We start from the raw sequence: 25,269 nt of genomic DNA, 5'->3' as shown, positions 1-25,269 counted from the left end.
GCATACAAAAGCGAAAATACACTTTTAAGACTAAAACCTGATATAACAAACTTGTTCAAATAAGTGTTTCTCACCAAGTCTCTTTTCCAACTTGGCTGACCAGGCATTCTGGCCAGGACCTTTCATAGAGCTCAGAGTGCTTGGTTCCTTTGTCTCTTCAGGTGAAGGATAACTTAGGGTTTTTCTTCCTCTCTTTATAGTCAAGTAAATCTTTGAAATGTATTCTTTGAAGGATATCCCTAGATAAAGTTCCTTTGCCCTGCTGGGTGTAGATGGTAGGCTGTCTGGTGTAGACTCCATGCTGGTTCCTTCCCCACTGGTGGTTTTTGACAAAGCAAATGATCTCTTCCTGCAACCGCCAATACAATAGAGTAGCCTGTTGAATTTGTCCACACCTGGTTTGAGGTGTTGGCCTCTTTCCTTTGTCTGGAGAAAACCCATTTGTCAACTTCCCTGACACGCCTGATCTAAACACATTTTAATCACATATTTCCAGCACACCTGTAAAGTTCTTTGTGGGTTAAACATACATATATCACATGAAAATTTTAATGATCATTGAGTTATTAGTTTTCCAGTGATATATTACATGCCACCTCTTGGGTAAATATTATAGCTCTGTGCCATCTGGAGTCACACCTATAAAATATATGCATACACACATACCTCATGTTTCTTTTCATTAACAAAAGGTAGATGTGTTTCCTCTGAAAAGGAATATTTAAATGTAATCATTTAGGGTGAAATTCATGCCCCTGCATCATACTAAGCCTGAGTAGTTAGATTATGTGCAGGGAACTCCATAGGGGTTGGATTGGATAGAATCCACCACCAGCCCAATCTGTTGGCTATCTGCCACCATTATTCCAATCTATGGGGCTGAAATAGTGGTGATTACACCTCCACATTTCCATTCGAGGTGCTTTTGGGTCATGTAAGTGCAGCAAATTTGAGCCCTTCTCTGGGTATGTCTACACTGCATTGTAAACCCAGTTCTGTGGGATCTGGGCTTGCGGACTTGGTGTTTCCAAGCCCAGGCTCTAGCATCCACACTGCATTGTAAATCTGGATTTACAGTTGCTGGACCTGGGTCTCACAGCCATGCTAACACATCCATTCTGCACTACACAGGCCTTCTGGCTCAGGCCTGCATCTTGCACTGTGTCCACATTGTAAAATGAAAGAGGTTGGACCTGAGTCTCAGAGTGATTCAGGTCCTGACCCATCTCCCTAGCAGAGTTGTAGGACCTGGTCCTGAATGCTTGCTGACCTGAGTGAGACTGCTTTGTGAGTAAATGGAAGCAGAGCTTCGGCTTAAACCTGAGTCAGAGCCTAAACATATCCTCTTTTCCCCCTGGCAGTTTCTCTGCCTGTGATCCTCCTAAACACAAGGCTAATAGAGAGGTTAAGTGGGCTTTATGCAGGCCCTCCACCCTTTGGCTGAGTTTTACTATTGCATACTAGTGAGATTCCTGTAGGACATTTCTATATCTGTATGTACATATAACATATTCTTTAAATGTTTTTTCGGTAAGCTAAAACTTTCATTGCTTTGTAGATTGTTGACCATTGCAGTAACTTTATGGTTACCATTTCTCTCTTCCAGCTCTTTAGAGCAGGGGTCTCAAACACGAGGCCCACGGGCTGCTCTTCCCTGTGGCCCGCCAAGCTCCCCACGCCCCCCACCCAAGTTATTTTATGTGGCAGCTAAGCTCCCTGCTCGCTGCTCCCCAATGTTTGGGGACGGGTCTCTCCCCCGGCCCCGCCTGCCACCCCCATGCGTCTCCCCTGAGTGTCCCCCGGGCTCACGTGCTGCCCCCTCACTGCCCGGAGCCTGCAGCTCATGCTGACTCCACTCCACTCTGCCGGCTTCCGGCATCACCTGCTGCCGCAGGGTCCTAGTGCCCCCCTCCACTCTGGCCAGGGCAGGCTGCCCTTCCCCTTCCCTTCTGCCCTGGTCCTGAGCCTCTCCAATGCCCCAAACCCTTCATCCCCAGCCCCACAGCCCTTACCCCTGCACCCCCTCCTATCTCCAAACTCCATCCCAGAGCCTGCACTCCCCACCCCCTGCCCCAGCCCGGAGCCTGTACCCCAGACCCCCTCCCCCATCCAAACTCCCTCCCAGAGCCTTAGGCAGGTGGGGGTGGAGTTTGGAGGAGGGCAGGTTCTGGGCACCACCAACATTTCTACAAATCTGCCACCCCTGGAAGAGGCAGAGCAGGAGTGGAGTGGTGGTGCAGCCCAGTGCAGTGGGGGGGCTTTAACAGAAGTAAATCTAACTAAGTGTGTGTTTTGTCCTTTGAATGAGGTGCATTCCTGTTGGTAGCGCTTACCACTTTCCAGGGGGGAGGAGCAAGGAGCCACGTGCTCAGGGGAGGAGGTGGAGAAGAGACGGGGCAGGGGCGGGGCCTCAAGGAAGGGGTGGAGTGGGGGTGGGGCTGGGGGCAGCAAGGGGGTGTGTATCAGTGATGCGGCCCTTGGGCCAATGCACTAGTCCTCATGTGGCCCTCGTGGTCATTTGAGTTTGAGACCCCTGCTTTAGAGGGTGTTTGAGGGCAGTTTGTAGAAGGCAAGTTCTGGGCTTGCAACTATTCTGAAGTGTTGAATGTGTGTGGGGCTTGGTTTTGGTGTGGTATGCAGGTGAAATACTAGCTGGCAAACTTGGTATATCACTTCCTTGTAAGTACCTGTGGGGGGTGCAGCTCCAGTATAGAATACAGGTATCCATACTTGTGCTGTAGGAAGAGTCCAATCTTAAGCTTCATGATTTTACTCTTTCAGTATCCCAACCCATGCTGAGGCACAGTGCCAACCCTCGGAAAAGAGGCACAGTGTCAAGCCTTTAGCTCTCCTACAGTATTACAGTGATGGAGGGAAGTAGATTTGAACTCCAAATCAATACTCCCTCCCAGTACAAATTAATCAGCCCCAAATGCAGGTAACATACATACAAAAGTTTACCATAAATCAATGAACATTATTTCTAAGAAACAGCAATTATGAATAACTTGCCAACAGATTCCATTTTGGTTTGACAATATTATTAACAGATAATATTTACCACTTAACAGTATCCATCAAAAAGAATGCTGAAATTGAGATAACAAAAGTACATATCTCCCTCTGGGTCAGAGTTAAGGATGTAGTGACATGTTACATTTCTTTAGGCTTAACAAGAATAGTTTATTTGTTTGTTTGAGTGTAATATTTATGATATGCTTACATATTCTCTTTCTTGTTTTTGTTTTGGAAGTTATGTGATAGGTAAATACATTTTTGGCCTTAGTCTTAAATGTTTTTTCTTTTTTTTCGAATATGGAAATGTTTTTTTAGTATTTTCTTACAAAATGCCTTGAAGTAAATGTGTGCGTGTGTATGTATGGTGGGTTTTCTTTTTGTTTTTTGTTTTGTTTTAATTTCGAATTTCTTTGCAAATATAAATATTTTTTAATTTTTATAAAAATGCATAAACAGTTTTTAAAAATAATTGTCAAGGCTAAACTGATTATCACTCTGAGTACTTCTTGGAAAAGAATTTTCCTTCTCCAATTAAGATTTTTAAATTAATTAAAATTTTAATTGATCTAATGCTTTAGATTCAAAATAACTTGTGTGATGAAATATTTATTGATCCAAGACAGCTACTTAATTTAGCAACAATTGCATAGTATGAAATCTAAGGATAAACTTAAGGCTGTGGCTGAACATCAAGAGACACAAGTGATCACAATTTTTAGAATGGCTACTGAAAACATTTTCCTAAGTTTCTCTCATTTTCATAGTAACTACAATGCAAAGGCTTGGTGCTACAAGGTGCTTAGGCCCAGATTGGAAATTAGGAGCCTAAATACCATTGAGGATCTGGCCCTTAGTGTTTTCACTTCCCTTTGGTTTCAGTGGGATTTGAGAGTGCTCAACACCTCACAGGATCAGTAGAAATCAGTATAATTCTACCGCTGAATAATTTCTTTTCTAACATAACCAACACACGGTTCACATTAGTATTCGGTTAATAAAAAGCAGCAATATTTCCTGTACTGGAGAGCTGATAGTTTTCAGATATGCAAATCCAGACAGTTGGGTTGTACTGTTTCACTCAGCAGCACATCAAGAATCTCATCTAGAATCTTAGGAACAGGTATTGCCCAATCTCTCTCTGTCTCTAGCAGATAAACAGTTCAGCTTTTCACCTCCAAAAGTTTTATGACTGCAGTTATGAGGGAGATTTTCAAAGATATGAATGGTAGTTAAGCACCTATTTCCTATTAAAAGTCCATGGGAGTTGGACACCTAATTGCCATTTGTGGCTTCAAAAATCAAATTGCTTTTAGTAAATGGAGGATGACAAGGGAGAAGAAGTTTGTATTTGTTGAGTTTGTAGTGGCTCCCACTTCCAAAGAAAATGGTGATTTTACTTTATTTTCTTGTCCAAAGATGTAAGGGATAGCTGATGAGGCAAATTCTGCCCTTGGATGTGCACATGTGGTTCTCTTTGATTTCAGTGGGAGCCATGTGGGTGTATCCACAGGTTCAATATGACTTTTTTGAATATTGCTTTTTAAATAAAAAACTCAGAGATTGACTTTAGCCACACTGATTGTGATGTTTCTGCTCTCTTTGACCGTCACAATGCCTGTTGAAAGTGGCAGGTGAAAGATATTGAGATGAATGACAATCTTGATTGCCTGACAGAGAATGCTCAGTGTGTCAAATGCTGTTTGAAACCTGACAGCTCAAAGATTCAATGTGTTGCCAGTGCTGTGAGCAACCCGTTCAGAAAGAAACATAAAATGCACTGAAAAATCTCTAAATGACTCAGTCCTCTACAAAGGTTCATACTTAGCTCAGATTTCCACTTCAAAAGGATCCTTGTTCAGTGCATTTGAATGCAATTAAAGATATAACAACAAGGTGCACGACATGTCAGCTTCAAAGTATAATTTTGCTCTCTCCCAGTAGGAACACAAATATACTTACTACCATTAGTGCCAGCATGAATACAAAAAAGTCCTCAAAGAGAAATAACTTGTCCTTAGTGGAAGGTTGTAATTGGGATTCTCAAGCCACATCTTCTTAGTGTGCTTCTGTGTTCGTAGCTTTTGACAGTCCAAGAGCATTTACTTAGTTATTTTTCAGTGTATTGAAATTCATTTGTCAAAATCTCTACATGTTTTTCTTACAACCACACACATAAAAACATAACTAAATTTGATAGAATTTTGATTAAAAGACAATGCCCCAAGGCAAAGAAGAAAGACAGATCAAACCACCTTCTTGGGCAAGAGCCTGAAGATGAAATTCACTCATGTGCAGAGGGCCCACATAAGACCCTGTGCACCACTTTAACTCTTAAAACAGGACTTCAGTGGAGCTTAAGTAATGAATGGGACATTGGACGTGCCTTATGCACTGGGGTACATTTTATCCTAAATTAATAGCTAGACCTTGTAATGTGCCTGTTCAATAAATGTCTGCTCTGTTGAATCAATCAAGGAAACAGATTCTTGAGTTGAGGGCCCTCATTGTGAATGCCCTGCCGCCAGACCACTCAGAAATCAAATCTAGGAATAAACAGCATAAACAACTAACTCTCAACTGCAAGAATAGAGTACCAAGAGAAGGTTTGCTGAAAAACGGTTCTTCGAGTAGAGGCAGCTGTGTATTCCACTTAGGTGTATGCATGCCCAGCACACAGGAGCCAGAGAAATTTGCCTAGCAGTACTCTTAGATGGGCGGTGTTCGTGTCTCATGGCCGTAGCCCCTTCCCTGGTTACATGAGGCGGTGCCGACCCCAGAGCTCTGTGTGGTCTCAACCTCACAACTTCTCAACTAGTTTAGTTTTTTTCTCTCGTATATAATTAGTAATACCGTTAGAGATAGTTAGTGTTGTGGTAGTTGGTTGCTCTCAGTGGTGCCCTCATGGGGGTTTAAACATTGTTTTTCGTCTGGGAGAGTAATTCCCCACTCACAGTTCTTGCTCTGTCTTGGTGAGGCCCAAGTCAAGGAGTGTTGCATGATCTACAGATTGTTTAAGAAACAGACTCAAGTGGCTCAAGATCTTCACCTGAAGCAGCATCTGTTTGAACAGGTCATGTGGCCTGTTTCAGTACCAAGGCACTCATCAGATTGCCTTTGGGCTCAGAGAACACTGTTGCTTCACGTTCCAAAGCAGACGCCTCTCCAAGAAATGGAGGAGACATTCCCCTTTGACTGTGCTGAGGAAAAGGTTGCATAAAACCAATTGAGACTGCTCCAGGTCTCAGAGTGACTCTTCCACCTCCCCCAGAAAAAGCATGGGCCTGCATGGAGCTGTTGCTGGCATGCAGGATGTACGGGTACCTCTAGCCCTTCCCCAGGACCTAGCAGGGATGTTAGAAACCCTGGTTCTGGCCTCCGGGTGTCTGTTGAGTCCGGTGCCAATGAGGGAGATGCTGGTACTGACTGTTTCCACTTTGGTGGCGTACCAGACAGCTACCAACCTCCTCCTCCTTTCAGTTCCAATCTCTCCTTTGGCCCAGGCTTTTGCCGGGCTGCGTCAACTATAGCCCCTTTGACTGATAGAGCCGCTGATCCCTCGGGTCTGTTGACACTGCACCCCATTGTTCTCTTCCACAGGTTGTGGAAGTGGGATGGCTACTGGGATCGGTATAGGGGACTTTGGTACCAGGAACCTCTTTGGCATCCCTGCAGTCAGCACCACAAATGCTTCTGTGACAGCTTTACCATCAGATACTCTGGTACTGCTGTCTCCAGGATCCCAAGGCTTTTCTGCATCTGAGTCGGGGTCATCCTCCTGCTCTCCATCGCCCGACCAGTGTCAAGGGCCATCGATGGACCATTATGGGAACCAGGATTGGTACACATCTCATGATTGCAACGGAGGTCCCTGGCCTGGTGCCTCCTGGCTGCCAATGCCTAGTCTGTATCATGGAGGTCTCACTTAAAGGCAAGATCGCCAGCCAAGTCTGTGGTAGTGACCGTCCATCTGCTGCAGGCCCAGGCACCAGTGGTCCTTCTCCCTGTGGAGCCTCCAGAGCCATCCTGTCTGGGTCTGTCAGCTGTAGAACAGGAGCTGGTTTTTAACCAGTTAAGGTCCTCGTCTTCATCTCCGAACAATGCTGTGCTGACTGGTTTATCCTCCCCTTTGGTACCGGAGGACTTTAAGGAGTATCAAGACTTTTTGTGGCATGTAGATGCTTCCCTTGGTACCAAAGCAGAGTTCTTGCAAGAGAACACCCACAAATTGATGGATATTTTACAGTCATCTGCTGCCCCTGGGAGAGTCACCCTCCCTATAAACTATGCGTGCCTTGAACTGGCTAAGGCCCTCTGGAGCATGGCAGCTTTGGTACTGCCTGTGGCTAAGAATTTGAAAAAGCGCTCTTTCATTCCCATGTAGGGATTTGAGGGGTTTTATTTCCATCCATCCTCAAATTCCCTAGTCATAACTGCGATGAGCAACTGAGTCAGGCAGGGAAGGTATAAGTCTACCCCTAAGGATAGGGACTTTAAATGATTGGACCTCCATGGGCAGGAAGGTTTATACCTCCTCTTCCTTACAGATGTGAATTGCTAACCAGCAAGCCTTGCTGTCTGTGTATAACTTTAACTGGACAGCTGTGTCAAGGTTTGCAGACCAACTGACCAAGGCCTCGTGGGAGGAATTTTGAGTGTTTGTCACTGAGGGCTGCTTGGTGGATACAGTGTCCTTGAAGTCCACACACTAAGTCACGGACACCTCAGCAAGGGTGATGGCCTCTATGGTCACCACTAGGAGGGGCTCCTGACTGCATAATATAGGTATTGCCTTTGATGTCCAGTAAGCCATTGAGCATTTGCCCTTCAACAGCCACACACTGTTCTCAGACAAAACTGACGAGATGCTGCACCCCTTCAAGGACCCAAGGGCTACCCTGCGGTCCTTGGAGGTGTACATGCTGCCAGTGGAGATGCACCACTGTGGTGTCCAACAGCAGCAGCAGTGCCCACCACAGCACGTTTGGCCAGCCTTTCCCGCCTTTGACGCAACGAGACTACCCCAGAAAGGGGGATAGGTCCCACAGGAGAAAGCAGTCGGTCTCGGGGTTCGGCCAGCCTACGTTCCCTCCCCCAACGCCTTCCAAGCGCCCATTTGACTCCTCGGTCCAGAGCACTGTTCCAGTCATTGCGCCTCACTCGTCATCCCCCACTTTGGGGACAGGCTGACCTGCTTTCACAATGCCTGGGGCTCGATCACTACCGACAGCTGGGTCCTTAGCACCATCAGATCAGGTTATGCCATCCAGTTCCTCTCCAGGCCTCCTCCTTACCCTACCTCCCCATCCCTTTTCAGAGACCCCTCTCACGAGACACTGAACAGATCTGCTCTCTCTGGCTTTGGGAATAGTGGAGAAGGTTCCGCAGGAACATCAGGGTCACAGTTTCTACTCCCGGTACTTCCTGGTATCCAGATCCAAGGGAGGGATAAGACCCATCCTCAATCTTTGCGACCTCAACAAATATATCAGATACATGAGGTTCCGAATGGTCACTCTATAGACTGTCCTCCCCATGTTGTCTCAGAATAATTGGTTTGCTGCTGTGGACCAACAGGAAGCCTCCTTTCATGTGGTGATTTTACTGAGCCACAGAAAGATACTGTCATGGCTGAATGCCAATATCAGTACACAGTGCTTCCATTCAGCCTCTCTTCTGCCCCCAGGGTTTTTACCAAATGCAAGTTTAGGAAATTTACTAAAGTTGAAAGTATTGCAGTGTGGTAAATGTTGATTTTTTTTTTAAGCACACCTGTACTATTGATGTATGTTGACACATCAAGGGGAAATTGATAAAGATACCAGACCTTTGTACATAGCTAGGCAGTTATTAGCCAATGAGACTAATTCAGTTTCCATAGCATACCCAGGTTTAAAATCAGACTGAAGGGGATAAAGGAAATCTGAAGACTTTAGGTGAAGCCAGAATAGACTCTCACTACAACCTTCCCAGTAACCTTGACAATTGATGAAACTCTTGCTGTCAAGAGATAGACCCATAATCAAGAAACTAACGATCTCTCTCATTTAAAGGCTGCAAGAACTATATACTTTGAGAGATTGTGATGCAGGGATGGAACCAAATGAACATTGAAGTGTAAGACATTAAAACCTTTTTAAGCAGTAAGGCATCTACAAGTTTCAGAATTGCATAAGCTTTAGTTGAGTCTTGTTTAGTTCTTCTTTTCTTGTATTTACTTTGATTTCCCCCCTCTATTTTCTGTATTTAAATAAGCCTTCTTTTATTTATGCAAATTGGAATTGTGGACTACTAGTGGGTGACAGATGCTGCTGCGTGTTCTCAGAGGAAGGAAATCCATTTCTGCCTTCAGAGGAGGCAGATGGGAGTCTGAGATACTAGACTGAGTGCTCTAGCAAAGGCATTGGCACTAATCAGCGGTGGTGGAAGAGGGGCATGCCAGAAAGATTTGGAGAAGTCACTAGATATGAGTATACAAAGAGCCTAAAGACCAGGGGTAGTGTTGCGTGCCAGGGATGTTGACACAATTATAGACAATATAATCCACTTTAAATCTTTGTAGGCTGGAATGAATCCAAAGCTGTTGTGTATTCTATTTGTTTTTTTATGTTCAGCAGTACATTCAATTAGCAGTATCTTTGCATACACCCATGAAAACAGGGTCTGGTTTGTTGACAGAGGAGAGTAAGGATAAAATTTGAAGTCAAAAATGCTCTAGTGCAGTGCTGCACAAACTTTTCCAGTCATGCCCCCCTTTATCATTCACGGAATTTGTCCCCCCTCCTTACTTTTTTGCTGCTTCAGGTGGTGGTGCTGCTATCAGACCTGGGCAGCTGGAGCGTGGTAGCTGCTGGCTGGGGTGTTCATGTTGTTTGCGGGGCGGGAGGACTATTTTTTTTAATCCTGCTCCCGTCCCGCCCTGCAATACCCATTCTATTTTTATCCTGCCTCTGCTATTATGGCAGCGGGTCCTATGGGACCCAGTTCTTTTGCGCCCCTCCCGAGTACCACTTGTGTCCCCCAGTTTGTGCACCACTGCTCTAGTGCATAGTCTTGAGAAGCATCATGCTACGTTGTCACAATTTTTTTTGTTTATATCTCAAGTCCCTCAAAGCTTTATTTGTACTAATAAACTTGCAGATTTTTGCTAAGACAACTTGCAACATTTGAGCCAGATTCTCCACTCATGTAAAATTACACAATTTTATTGACCTCAGTGGAGCTATGCTGATTTACACCATCTTAAAATCTGGCCCTATGATTTTAACCTTAATGCTAAGCTGTCGGTAAGACAAAGAAATATCTCATGAGAATATACAAAGTTACAGCTTTCTGAAATGTTATTAAACATACAAATACAGTGTATACTAGCTTTAGAGTCACTGCAGTGTAACAGACATCTTCAGTGAATCATAACATACATCCTGTATGTAGAACTCTCGAGATACAGGAGCTCTGTGAATGGCCATAGGATGATTGCCACTGGGGAGCAGAAACTGAATGCTTGTGCAGCTGTAAGAAAAATTCTCTCTGGGAGACTGCTGAGAATCACTTCACTGGTCTCTATGACCTTATGAAATAAGCAGCACATATATGCTTTTAGTATCTTGATCAATCATAATCAGCATATGCTGGCATGTTTTTTGGAAGATTTGAATTGACAGCCAGTATAAATACTATTTGCCAAGCCACACAGGGTACTTCTACACAGAGGTAAAAGACCTGCGGCTGGCCCAGGTCAGCTGACTTGGGCTTGCAAGGCTCGGGCTCCGGGGCAAAAAATTGCTGTGTAGATGCCCAAGCCTGAGCAGGGTGGCGTGTCCCAGAGCTCAGGCTACAGCCTGAGCCCGAACATCTACACAGCTATTTTTTTTCAGCCCCAGAGTCCGAGCCTCACCAGCCTGAGTAATCTGACCCAAGCCAGTTGCAGACTTTTTATCCCTGTGAAGACGAACCCATTATGACATCGTTCTTTTATAATGTGAGAAATTTGTAATGGCTGTATTGTGCATGTTCTTAAATTTGCATGGATTAGTTAAGCCTTCTCTTAGAGTAAACAAAGAGCTTTTGACTCTGACTACCCACACAAACCCCTCTTCCTAGTGCGTACCTCCTAGGAGGGACAGGGTTGGGTCTTTGCCTTCCTCCTCCCACAGGTCCCCTGTGGTGACAGCTCCCTTTTTCTGCCTTCTTTCCTTCTTTACTCCATGCCTGACTCTCTTGATCCATACTCCCTCCCAATGCCCAGCTCACTGGATCACTGGATCCCTGATTTCCCCATCTCCCCATCTCGCCCAGCCTTCTACCTGCCCCCATCTCTTCCTTGCTGCCAATACCCTTTGCTGTCTCTCTCTCTCTCTCACTTATTGTTGGGATCTGCTGCTGGGCTCAGCACTTCACTGGCAGAGACCAGGCTCCGATGCCCCAATCTGGAGAAACCCCTTCATTCCCAGAGGGAAGTGAGAGGAGCTGCCCAGTGCACTGGCCAGCTGCTTGGTGGAAATCAGCTCAAGCCTGTCACATCCAATTCCAACCAACCCTCCTCCAGCAATGGGCTGGGGAGAGAGATGGGAAAGGGGGTTGCGGATCTGGGGAGCTGGCGGTAAAAGAGGGGTCAGGGATTGAGGGAACCAGGGAGAGGGGGGTCGGGTATCTAGTGAGCTGGGGGTTGAGAGGGATGGGTACGTATGTTGAGGACTGGGGGACCTACAACACAGAAAAAAGGTAGAGAACAAGAGCCGTCACCCTGGGGACTTGGGGCATGAGGGTTGCAAAGACCCAAACCTGCCCCTTTTAGGATCTCTGCACTGGGGGCAGAGGTCTGTGGGGTGGGGGTCAGAGTGGAAGTGGGGACAAATGGGGGCAAGGGCAGGCTCCCACAAGCCCCCCGGCGTAGATTAACAGTTAATTGGCTTTGTTCTAATCCCAATGCGAAGAGGACTACATCAAAGTGAACTAACAAATGAATATTGCATGGCAGGAGGGACCACAAGGTTGCTGTGACCATAGCATGAAATTACCAATCTTCTACCATGAGTGTGCCGTGAATTATACATAAATTTATTGTGACAAAATCATGTTCCCTGCTGACAGGGATGGTGCATCTGAAACAGGCAAAGCCCATTAGGTGAAATTCACTCCAGTGCAAGGGGCTGTTATAAGGCTCTGTTGGTATATCTACACAGGGATAAAAGCCCTGCAGCCTGGCCATGTCTGGCCCGGGTCAGCTGAATCAGACTTGCAGAGCTCAGGCTGCAGGACTAAAAATTGCTGTGTAGACATTTGAGATCAGGCTGGAGCCTGAGCTCTTGGACCCTCCACCCTCTCAGGATTTCAGATCTTGGGCTCCAGCTCAAGCTTGAATGTCTGCACCATGATTTTTCAGCCCTGGAGCCCAAGTCCTGCAATCCTGAGTCAGCTGACCTGGGTGAGCCACAGGTTTTTTATCCCTGTGTAGACATACCCTATGAACCAGGGCCGGCTTTAGGACCTGCGGGGCCCGATTCCGCAGTCCGGGTCTTCGGTGGCACTTTGGCGGCAGGAGGTCCGCTCCGTGTCTTCCGCGGCACTGAAGGACCCCCCGCCGCCGAAATGCCGCCAAAGACCTCGGAGTGGACACCCCCCCACACCCGCCGCTGAAATGCTGCCGGAGTGGGCCGCCGCTGGGTGAGCCTAAGGCACGGGTGTGGGCGCGGGGCCCTCTTACCTGCGGGGCCCGATTCCAGGGAATCGGGGGAATCGGCCTAAAGCCGGCCCTGCTATGAACCATTTAGGTTCTTTGAGATAGGGTTCAGTAGAGCATAGGACATTATGCAGGCCTCACAGTAGAGTATTAAAAGACAGGGAACAAAGGGTAGGAATAAATGGTAAATTCTCAGAATGGAGAGGGATAACTAGTGGTGTTCCCCAAAGGTCAGTCCTCGGACCGATCCTATTCAACTTATACATAAATGATCTGGAGAAAGGGGTAAACAGGTGGCAAAGTTTGCAGATGATACTAAACTGCTAAAGATAGTTAAGTCCAAAGCAGACTGTGAAGAACTTCAAAAAGATCTCACAAAACTAAGTGATTGGGCAACAAAATGGCAAATGACATTTAATGTGGATAAATGTAAAGTAATGCACATTGGAAAAAATAACCCCAACTATACATACAATACGATGGGGGCTAATTTAGCTACAACAAGTCAGGAAAAAGATCTTGGAGTCATCGTGGATAGTTCTCTGAAAATGTCCACGCAGTGTGCAGAGGCGGTCAAAAAAGCAAACAGGATGTTAAGAATCATTAAAAAGGGGATAGAGAATAAGACTGAGAATATATTATTGCCCTTATATAAATCGATGGTACGCCCTCATCTCGAATACTGTGTACAGATGTGGTCTCCTCATCTCAAAAAAGATATACTGACACTAGAAAAGGTTCAGAAAAGGGCAACTAAAATGATTAAGGGTTTGGAACGGGTCCCATATGAGGAGAGATTAAAGAGGCTAGGACTCTTCAGCTTGGAAAAAAGGAGACTAAGGGGGGATATGATAGAGGTCTATAAAATCATGAGTGAGATGGAGAAAGTGGATAAGGAAAAGTTATTTACTTATTCCCATAATACAAGAACTAGGGGTCATCAAATGAAATTAATAGGCAGCAGGTTTAAAACAAATAAAAAGAAGTTCTTCTTCACGCAGCGCACAGTAAACTTGTGGAACTCCTTACTTGAGAAGGTTGTGAAGGCTAGGACTATAACAGAGTTTAAAAGAGAACTGGATAAATTCATGGTGGTTAAGTCCATTAATGGCTATTAGCCAGGACGGGTAAGAAATGGTGTCCCTAGCCTCTGTCTGTCAGAGGATGGAGATGGATGGCAGGAGAGAGATCACTTGATCATTGCCTGTTAGGTTCACTCCCTCTGGGGCACCTGGCATTGGCCACTGTCGGTAGACAGGATACTGGGCTAGATGGACCTCTGGTCTGACCCGGTACGGCCTTTCTTATGTTCTTATTTGAGAGATTTCCTGGAGATATCAAGAATGTTTTTTAAAAGTGCTTTAATATTTTTCCTATGAAAGATGTTTCCATGCCCATTGGTGAGGTTAGAACCGCTGTTTTAAAATTCAAAATGAGAACTTTTTAAAAGGCAAACAATTTCTCCTAAGTGAGTTACCAACTTTTTCCTGTAAAATCCACCTCTGCTTCAAAAAGTGCTCTACTGTTTGATGGAGCTGCTGACATCGGAAGATCAGCAGCAGACTTCTAAATTTTAGCAGATCCGTAAATTCTTTAAGCTGAGCTGCACTCTTAGTATTAGATTAAATTCAACTGTAAATGAATAGGAAAGTAAGAAAATCCTGATGGCGAGCCTTTAGGCACAACCAGAATATATGCTTTAAAAAAAAGAGGAGAAATCATCTTCAAGTTCATACTTTATTTTTCTGCTCTTTCATTGCTTTATTTTTATGAGTGAGGGAAGTTAAATTTTAAATGAAACATTGACATAATGTGATTGGGCTGGATGCAGGAGTCACTGGATGAGGTTCTGTTGCCTGAGTTATACAGGAGGTCAGGCTAGATGATCATAATGGTCCCTTCTGGTTGTGGTAATCTATAGAATGAAGTGAAGTGGTTCCAACCAATGTGGTTGTTGTGAGGGTACCTGCACAGCTGTGAATTATCGGCATTTTCATAGTTGAAATGTCTTTTCTTTGTAAAGTATTTCAGATAGTGGCACGTTCTTCCTGATGCATAATGATTGTATGAATAATGCCATTTTCTTTGTTAATGCAAACCTGTAGTTTTAACCAACAGCCCTCTGTTTAGAGATATATGGAACATATGCCTCCTCCTCCCATTGAAGTCAGTGGGAGTTTTGCCTTTGACTTCAGTAGGAGCAGCAGCTGGCCTATGATCACTATTCTGTGGAGATTAGAAAATACAGTACAAGGTAATCCCCATATGTTTCATGCTGAGTTGTTGGCTTTTTTCATAGTATAACTTTAAGATACAAAGAGCTCTTTGTATTATGTTTAAATTGAATTGGCTTCATATAATAGCATAGGCCCATAAAATAATGAATTAATGGTGCAGTATGGATCTCAAAGCTATTTCAGAGAGCAGTTTTTCCATAATTCAGAATTAATTTGGTAAAATGTATTGTGTCCTCATTTGTTTCTCACTCTTCATTTTTGCCTTGAATGATAATCCTGGCATAAGAGAGATTTATGATTTGTAAGATAGCTATCAAAATTGTTATAATTTTTTAAAGGACTGTCCAGAAACAGACTAGAGCTTTTTCTTGAAACAAGTTGTTTTGTCCCCACTCATTGGGGGCACTTCAACTCAAGGCATTGAGACTCTATAACGTGATACATTATTATGTCTTATAGAGCATGTCTATGCTGTATGAACTCCCAAAATCCTGTTCCACCATGCATACAGCTTAGCATAAAAACTGAGCTGGAATTGATGGGGGCAGTTTCTTCTTTGGATGTTCCAAAGGCCTGGTCAGGAGTGTGGATGTGATGTCCTCAGGATGTTGCACGAGAACTGTTAATGGCAATAGCTCTGTGAGCATACACAAATGTGTAGCGGCAATAAGCTGCAGTAGTACATGCCTCACTTCATATTTTCACATTTGTGTTAAGTGTTTGGGAGGTTAGGACCAAGCAGTTTTTATCTTACCTCTTTTGTGTTAGTGCTCATGATGAAGTGGCACTTGGGTTTGAACAGATATTTGTATCTCAGAACACATAAGACTTTAAGGAATAAGGAATATATATGACTCTAATAGGCGGATCACAATCAGTTTCCTATAAATGTTGGGGAATGTTGTTCTGAGAATGTAACATAGTTATCAGAGTCTTGGATGTTGTTTTAAAAAACTTTTCAGATCTTCAAAAACAGACTTAGATTTATGTATTTTATTTTTATCTGGAAATATTAAACTGATAAAGTAGCTGTTTAGATTATTATTTCACCTCCTTCCACATGAATGCATACTTGACCAGTAACAGAAACATGTTTCGTTCTGAGTAATTTTTCTGCTGTTTTGAAGTATCAGTCTTCGTTGCTACCCATGATATGATTAACATTGTGCAATCACTTATCCTGAGTCAGCCTGCTTTAGGGGCCTAATGAGAGCACCATCTTCAGTAATTGCTAATCTGCAGCTGAAAAGCTTTACGAGTGAGCGGCAGAAATGCAGATGTAATTAGAATTCCATTTATGCAATGCAAAGAAGTTTAAAGCCTCTAGTCTTTAAACTGTTCAAAAGGTTGCTGTTTTTTTCCTAGTTGTGACTTCAATCCACTAAATGGATGTAAATAATTTTAACTGCCAGTTGAAATATATGATGGTAACTATCAACTGTTCTTAAATAGCTTGTGTAGTACAGAATGAAAATTGCCATAGTAGGAAGTACTGTGAATGATGGACAAGCAAAACCTTCTTTAAAGTCTGTTCAGCAAATAGACAAATAGTCTGATGCTTTCCTGCTAAAATTTAAATTTTTAAGCATGGCTAAGTACATTGACAGCTACTTAATAGTAGTAGTAATCCTTTTTGGATGTCCTTGGTACAGCAGCTTTCTGTGTAAGCCTGCAACTGAATTAATGGTGTGGGTTATTCTCACTCTATGCTTTGACCTTCTGTTGGTTTTGTATTCATGCTGCTACTGTGTTGGTATCTATGAAAGTATGCCTTATTTAAAGGGGACGGATTAGACATCTGCATAGAACTATGGAAATATTGAAAACCTCTAGCTATGTCGGCTGTAGATCATTTGGGGAAATGAGCAGACACATTTTATTACTTCAGTTTACAAGGCAAAAATGAATAAACTGTACGAAAGTAGAAGATTGCAGAGTATGAGCTCTATTGCAAGTTAGGTGAAATGTAGGACTGGTGGCCATTTTTTTGGCCAAATGCATTGAAAAGAAAGTTGATCCATTTCAATTTATCTTGGTTACATGGTAATGATTTTGGGAATCTGTCTATGTACAATTTATTAAGTCTGTTTGAGATGATGAACCCCCTGTATGTGTCACAGGTGGGACTTGGGCAGTCAGACGTAGTGGTTGGAGCAGGAGTCAGGGTTGGGAGTCGAGTCAGGCTCAGAGCCAAAATCAGGAGTCGAGAGTTGAGCTGGCAGTGAGAGCTGAAATCAGGGGTGAGAGCTAAAGTCAGAGTCGAAGGCCATATGCTAGAGCCAAGGGTTGGAGCCAGAGTTGGAGACCAGGGGCAGGTATCATGAACGAGGCAGGAACCAGCAGCAGGTGAGATCAGATAGCGGAGGCAGAGTCTGTAGCAGCAGCAAGCCAGGATCCACTTTGTTGTACAGACAACTTCTTGTGTCTTTCTGGCTTAATTAGTGTACCCAGCCCAATCAGGGACTCCGGAGCTCCACTAATCAAGTCCCTGTGGGAGGTACCTTTAGTGGAGTGTAAGGCCTTAGGGTTCCCAATTGTCCAGTTACTAATAGAGCTGTCGGATGGTGTTTGTGGATGCTGCAGCGGCCTTTGAGCCCTTGGGCCTGATTCAGGACCCGAAAATCCTTACAGTGTGCTTAAACCATTATGTTTATTTGTACTGTGCTCTTGCCTACCACTATTTGTGCTAAGGAGACAGGGGACCAGGGCCGGCTCCAGGGTTTTGGCCACCCCAAGCAGCCAAAAAAAAAAAAAGCCGCAATCACGATCTGCAGCGGCAATTCGGCGGAAGGTCCTTCGCTCCGAGCGGGAGTGAGGGACCGTCCACCGAATTGCCGCCGAATAGCTGGACCTGCCGCCCCTCTCCGGAGTGGCCGCCCCAAGCACCTGCTTGCCAAGCTGGTGCCTGGAGCCGGCCCTGCAGGAGACAGCACCTAGACCAGGGTGGGCAAACTACGGCCCGTGGGCCGGATCAAACTGGCCCACCCAACCGCACCACGCAGCTCGGCCCTGCTCTGGTGCTCCGGCCGAGACACTGGGTCGGGGCCGCACCACGCAGCTCGGTCCCACTCCAGCACTCCGGCTGGGGTGCTCGGTTGGGGGCTGCATCACGGGGCTCGGCTCCACTCCAGTGCTCCGGCCAGGGCACTGGGTCAGGGCCCCACCACGCGGCTTGGCCCCACTCCACCTGGGGCTCTGGGTTGGGGGCCGCACCACCCGGCTCCCGGAACCCGGCATGGCCCCACTCTGGCTCCTACGCATTCCAATGGGAGCTGCAGGGGTGCTGCCTGCGGATGGGGCAGTGTCGAGAGCTGCCTGGCCGCGCCTCAGCGTAGGAGCTGGAGAAGGGACATGCCACTGCTTCCAGGGGCCGCTTGAGGTAAGCGCCACTTGGAGCCTGCACCCCTGAGCCTCTCCCCATGCCTCAACCCCCTGCCCCAGCCCTGATTCCCCTCTCACTCTCCAAACCCCTTGATCCCAGCCCGGAGCACCCTCCTGCACCCCAAACTTCTCATCCCCAGCCCCACCCCAGAGCCCGCACCCCCAGCCAGAACCTGCACCCCTTCCCACACCCTTGCCCCAGCCCTGATCCCCCTCCCACCCTCAGAACCCCTCGGTCCCAGCCCAGAGCACCCTCCTACACCCCAAACTCCTCATCCCCATCCCCATCCCGGAGCCCACAACCCCTCCCGCACCCCAACCCCAATTTTGTGAACATTCATGGCCCTCCATACAATCTCTATTCCCCGATGTGGCCCTCGGGCCAAAAAGTTTGCCCACCCCTGACCTAGACGATAATAAGGTGATAAGTAACATGGATTTGTCAAGAATAAATATCAACCAAATATCGCTCTGTGACAGGTAACAATCCTTGTTGATGGGGGGAAGCAGTAGATGTGATATATCTTGCCTTTTGATACTATCTCACATGATTGTCTCATAAACAAACTAGGGAAATATAGCCTAGATGAATCCACTATAAGGTGGGTGCATAACTGGTTGGAAAACCGTACTCAGAGTAATTATCAGTCAAGCTGAAAGGGCATATCGAGTGGGGTCCTGCAGGCAGGGCCGTCCTTAGGCATACGCAGCATAGGTGGCTGCGTAGGGTACCTGAAAATTTGGGGCACCCCGGGGTCTTAGTGTCCACCCTCCTGACTCTTCCTATCCCTGTTCTGACCCTTCCTGCAGGCTCCCACCACAGCTGGTGAGTCTTCCTCCAGAGGGGATCTAGTACTTAAAAGTGAAAAAGCCTTCCAGCCTGCCAGACCTATTAGCACAACATTGAAACTGTTATGGTTTTCTGTCCCCTTCTAAAGTCTAGACAGTGCATCAAAGTTTGAGTGTGCTACTGCCTCAAAGCTGATGGATCTGGTTCTTTAGCTTTGGCAATAGAGAGGCTTATGCTGTGATCCCAGGGTCCCCCTGGATGACCTTGCCAAGGGCCAATGTTTAAAACATCTTTTTAATGATTCATAGATTTTAAGGCCAGAAGGGATCGTTAGATCATCTAGTTTGATCTCCTGTATAGGGTGGGCCATAGAATTTCTCTCAGTTACCCTTGCCTTGAGCCCAGTAAACTGTGTTTGAGCTAAAGCATATCTTCCAGAAAGGCATACAGTCTTGATATGAAGACATTGAGAGATGGAGAATCCATCACTTGTCAATGGTTAATTACCTTCGCTGTGAAAAATTTGTGCATTATTTCTGGTTTAAATTTGTCTGGCTTCAACATCCAACCTTTAGACAGCACATTGCTCCCCTATCCATTCGCCGAGATGCCACAACCTTTTGGGAATTCCAGAGGATCGTGGAAAATGAACGTCTTCCCATCCACCAGGACTTTAACAATGTCCCTCACCACCTCTTGAAGTAGCATAAGCCATTTTGGACCCAGGCATTTAACCTTCAACAATGTGACTTCCACCCTGACGAAGCTTCGAAAGCTGAATGGAGTTGACAAGAAGTCACAAGTTAACACCTGGTGAAAGACCAGACGCAGAAGATCCCTGTCTTCAATCTCCCACGAAGTTCATGGGCAGCCTTAGACCATATCTGCGCAAGCCATGTCAGATGCGGATACTTGCTGCGCAAATGGAAAATTAAAGACTTTCCAGTGTGCAACTGTGGTCACCCAGTACAGACCATGGAATATACAACAACTCAATGCCCAATTGACAAATACGAAGGAGGCATCACAGCAATACACTCTGCTACTCCCGATGCAATTATCTGGCTTAAACATCTAAATGTAAAATAGCTGTTGCTCTACATTTACATCAGCCATCAGAAGAAGAAGAAGAATCCAGCCTTTTGATTCTTGTTATGACTTTCTCTGATAGATTAAAGAGGCCTTTAGTACTGGGTACTTTCTCCATGTGAAGGGACTTATACACTGTAATTAAGACACCTCTCACTAAGGCACATAAGGCCTTATGGATCCCAATAGAGGTGGAACACACCCATCTTTCAATGTCCAACTAGCCTGAAATATTTCACATATGTTATAATGAGAGAGATTTCATAATTTTGTTGACGAAAATTGATGGAAAAGATCATCAGCCTACAAATAGGTGCTTAAATTTGCCAGAGTCGAAGATGAACATACAGTACAAGGCCAATATTAATGGTATTCAGCAGAGACAGGCTTGAACTGAAAATGTGCTTCTGAATCCCCTGAATTCTGCAACGTTCAAAATCCCCATTTGTGCAGTTAGTCCATCTTTAATGTTAAGATTAATGTAGAATGATGAAAGCTGCATAAATTGTTAGTCATGCATCACAAATTACTGTAGTTAAAAATAAATATTCAACAGCAACTGTCCATTTGGCACTGAAGGAAAAATATGCAAAGTGTCTAAATACCTATTTATGTCAGTGGAGTGATAACCCCTCTCCCGTCTTCTAAACTAGCCTTTGTTATCTTACTTTGCAAGCAGACAATTAAGTTCTTTTGTTATAGACTATATCTGAAAAATAAAAATGTTTATAAAGCTAATTTTGTATTGTGTTTTCTGAGTGCTCTCTAGTAAGAGGGTAAAATTAGAAAGCAGGCTTTTAATGAAAAACGTGCCTGTTTGGTTTTTTTTCAGCATTACTTTATGAAAGAATTGAGAGGGGAAGTGTTAATGACAATTACAGGAAAACCCTCAGTGAGCAATTCAACAAAAAATGATGCCTGTCTTCTGCACCACCACTGTTTTCCAGGGCATTGTTAGCATTAATGACAAATGTACTGTTATAAGCAGGGCCGCCCGGGGGGGGGGGGGGGGAGGGAGTGGGGCAATTTGCCCCAGGCCCCCATGAGAATATAGTATTCTATAGTATTGCAACTTTTTTTTATGGAAGGGGCCCCCGAAATTGCTTTGCCCCAGGCCCCCTGAATCCTCTGGGCAACCCTGGTTATAAGGGGAGGGGCGGAAACTAATCAGGTCCTGATAGGAAGGAGGAAGCTAATGGTCTCCCTTCTCAGCAGTATTTTGTAGGAATGTGTGGATTATATTTCTGTGCATAAATACAATGTATTAAAACAGTGTAAATCTGTGGGAACCTAAATAGAAGCTTGCTGATTTCAAACAGTATATATTTGTGATGTTGGAAAAGGGACCTTGCATATTGTTATTTGCCAGGTGTACTGATGAATTAGTGCTTTAAGAATTATTGGGCAGGAGAGATTGTTTCATTTATTTTTTTATAATCTGACACTTCCCCATGATTTGTGTTCAGATGCATTAGCTTTAGAAGTATGGAGAGAAGTATACATTGCAATTCAAGAGAGTTCCGTATTGTACTAAATATAGATGCATTTTTATTGCCAATTATTAAAATTGACCTGTAAAATACTTAATTTGGATTACATGATTTCCAATATCCGAGAGAGCTGTTTTTTTCAGTTGTCTGTAAATATTGTTTTCATAACTTCTTCAGGAGACAAAAAACTGAATGTTTAATTTGAATACTAGCAGATAGGAGAACATTAGTGATCCCTCATGGCAGCAGTGAGGATATGCAGGAGCAAACAGACCGATTGCTGAGCCTGCTGGACAGGGAGAACTACTCCAGGTAGATGGTGAGGTTTTGGGGTGAAGTGGGCTGGATCAAGCATTGACACTCCCAAAGTCCTGAAGAACCAGGACCAGGGATCCCCATGTTTTTTCATAGATGCAGGGCCGGTGCAAGGAAGTTTCACGCCCTAGGCGAAACTTCCACCTTGCACCCCCCCCCCACAGCCCTGCAGCAGCTCCCCACCGCCACCTCTGCCCTGAGGTTCCCCCCCCTGCCCTGAGGTGCCCCTCCGAGGAGCCATGTGGCAACTCCCCACCTCAGCTCACCCCTGCTCCGCCTCCTCCCCGAGCACGCCGCCCCCACTCTAATTCTCCTCCCCTCCCAGGCTTGCGGCACCAAACAGCTGATTGGTGCCGCAAGCCTGGGAGGTGGGAGAAGTGGAGCGGTGACAGCGCGCTCGGGGAGGGGGCTGTAAAAAAACTGGGGGCACTGCTTTTTGGCGCTCCCAAATCTTGGCGCCCTAGGCAACCACCTAGTTTGCCTAAATGGTAGCACCGGCCCTGCATAGATGCCACCCATCTCAGCATCTTTCGCCAAAATCTCTCTGTCTTGAGGGAGAGAGACCTTGGTGGGAGGAAACTGAGAAACTAATTCCCCATCTTCCCTTTTTTCCCCTCCAGGATACAGCTACCTTAAAGGGGGTGACTCCTAAACCTCACAAAATTATCTATAATTGCATAAAAAACCCTAATCTCAAAAGAATGTTAATATTGCAAAATTGAGAACTCAGAATTCAGGAAATGCCATCTTAGCGGGAGTTTGATCAGTAATTCTTTTTATCCTCATCATTCAGTGTAGGGCCCTAGACCTTATTTACAGTACACCATTCAAACCCTGCAATGCATCCAGAATAATTCAATTGCCTGTGCTGCTCATCATAGCCTATTAGTGCGTCACAAGCATATTCACAGTCCCTGTGACATCAGATGGTGGTAATTAGCCTCATTTTACAAATAGGGAATTGGGGCACAAATTGATTGAGAACAAAATTGTTAAGTGTCCACTAATTTTGGGAGCCAAATTTGAGAAGCCAGAGGTCTAATTTTTCAGAGTACTTTGCATTTTATAGATGTTTATATATTCATAGCACAGCTCCCATTGAATTCAATTGCAGCTGTGTGTGCTCATCACTTCTCAGACTCCAGGTGTCCCAAGATGGTTCCCAGAAAATGAGGAGCACACGGGGCCAGCTGTGAAAATAATGATTAATGTGACTTGCCCAGAATGACAAAGGAGCTGTTTGGCAGAGGCAGTAATATAATCAAATTCTCAAGGGTGGCATTCAACTTCCTTTACCATCAGATCCTCCTTTCATTTCCTCCAGTCCCCTTCTTCATTCACTACAAACCTTCCAACTTCTGCAGCACCCTTCTGAGGCAAGGGTCCTACAGACAACAGCATACTTCACAACCCTGATTCATCCCCAGAACAGATCCAGTCTGTGCACTGAATAAGGCAGGAGTTCTGTGGAAAAAATGGAATGTGATCATGTAATTAAAGAGTGTATTATAATGCATATACACAAGGGGACCAAATTAATGTGGCACTGGCAACCTTAGTTGTGGCAATTCCTAACTTTTGAGTGCTTGACTATGCAAACTTAACAGATTTTAACGTACGTTTTTAATGTAATTTCCTAGTTTTTTTAAGAAAGTGAACTAAAAAAAAAATTCCATTCTATAGAACCATATTGACTTCACATAGAACCATATTGATAGGTCATCAGCAGGATTGGAGCCCTTAGATTTACAAAACAGACCTCTACCACTTGAGCTAATGGATTAAGTGGTAGCAGTAGAGGCTGTTATCCTCTTTGTGGACCAGACACAAGAGGGGTATGAGAGACTTTGCCAATGGGCTTCAGAAATATTTGTTGACATGATCAGGGGAATGTTGAAACTTGGGAATCCTTGGTTCAATTCCAGAGTATGGAGGCGAGTATACTATCATGGTTAAAGACCCTTCTCTCCCTGCCCCCATCATCTGTCTATTCCTGTCCTGTTTCCTTCCTCAATTCCTGTCCCCCTATAGCTTGCACTTGATGCCCATTCAACTCCTCACCATGCTACATTCTAGATAAGCAGCTTTTTCCTCCTACTCCACTCTGCATGGGAGGAACCATCTACCTGCTCTCACTTCTGTTCCCCAATAGCTGGGAGGAGCAAATTCAGGAAAAGTAGTGCTTGACCTATGCTGAACCATACTCAGTGACAGGGCCGGCTCCAGGCACCAGCCCACCAACCTTGTGCTTGGGGCGGCACCTGGAGGGGGGCGGCGCGGTGCTCCGGCCGCCGGGGAGAGCGGGGCCACGGCCAGGGCTCACTGCCCTCCCCCCGGGCGGGCTCGCCGCCCTCCCGCCGGCGCTCTGGCCGCCGGGGATAGCGGAGCCGCGGCGGGCTCGCCGCCCTCCCTCCGGCGCTCTGGCCGCCGGGGAGAGCGGAGCCGCGGCGGGCTCGCCGCCCTCCCTCCGGCGCTCTGGCCGCCGGGGAGAGCGGAGCCCCGACCGGGACTCGCTGCCCTCCCCCCGGCGCTCTGGCCGCCGGGGAGAGCAGAGCCTCGGCCGGGCCTCACCGCCCTCCCCCCGGCGCTCTGGCCGCCCTCCCCTGCTGCGCTGGGGGGGGGGGGGGCGGCGGGAGGCTTTTTTGCCTGGGGCGGCAAAAAAGCCAGAGCCGGCCCTGCTCAGTGAGCTCTGTGTGGGTGGAGCATGCTCAGTACAGATGGAATATTTAGACACTCTTACTACCAACCTATAACAAACTTCTATCGAGCATGTGTAAACAGCAGTTTTCCAAGGCTTATAATTTGGCAAGTTTTGATTGGATTTTCACAGGGCCAGCAAAAGATATCTTCTGATCTCAGGACAACTTTTCCTGTGAAATATCAAGTCCCTGTGCCTAAGCATTGAGGTGCTACATTTTCTCAACTAAACAGCTGTAAGAATTTTTTAACATTGGAAAAATTGCTAGAGCTGGTTGGATTTTTTTATTTCCCTCACAGATAATTTTAACTTTTCTTCAAAAACCTGAACACTAAAAACTTGTGGTCAAAAACTGAAAGTTTCTATCTCAAAATTTGAAATAAAATATTTTGCTTTGGGTCAGGTCATCCTAAATTAAAATATTTCAGTTTGTTGAGCCAGTATTTAATTTTGGGTCAGTTCACCATTAAAATTGGTCCACTTGCCCTGCTGCAGTACCTCATGGGAGTAACACATCTATAGTCCATCATGGGAGATGTAGTCCAACCAGGGAGTCCAGTCAATAGAGAAGA

General features: G+C 45.5%; 1 protein-coding gene across 2 annotated transcripts in view; it reads left to right on the top strand.

Moving 5' to 3' along the window:
* VWA3B (von Willebrand factor A domain containing 3B) overlaps nucleotides 1-25,269 on the top strand; it is a 125,728-nt gene that overhangs the window by 76,496 nt on the left and 23,963 nt on the right. The gene's annotated exons all lie outside the window — the stretch shown is intronic.

The sequence above is a fragment of the Malaclemys terrapin genome, chromosome 1 (genome assembly GCF_027887155.1).
Source record: "Malaclemys terrapin pileata isolate rMalTer1 chromosome 1, rMalTer1.hap1, whole genome shotgun sequence".
NCBI classification, from domain to species: Eukaryota; Metazoa; Chordata; order Testudines; family Emydidae; genus Malaclemys; species Malaclemys terrapin.
Note: the sequence above shows the minus strand (reverse complement) of the source record. Positions and strands in the feature narration are given on the sequence as shown.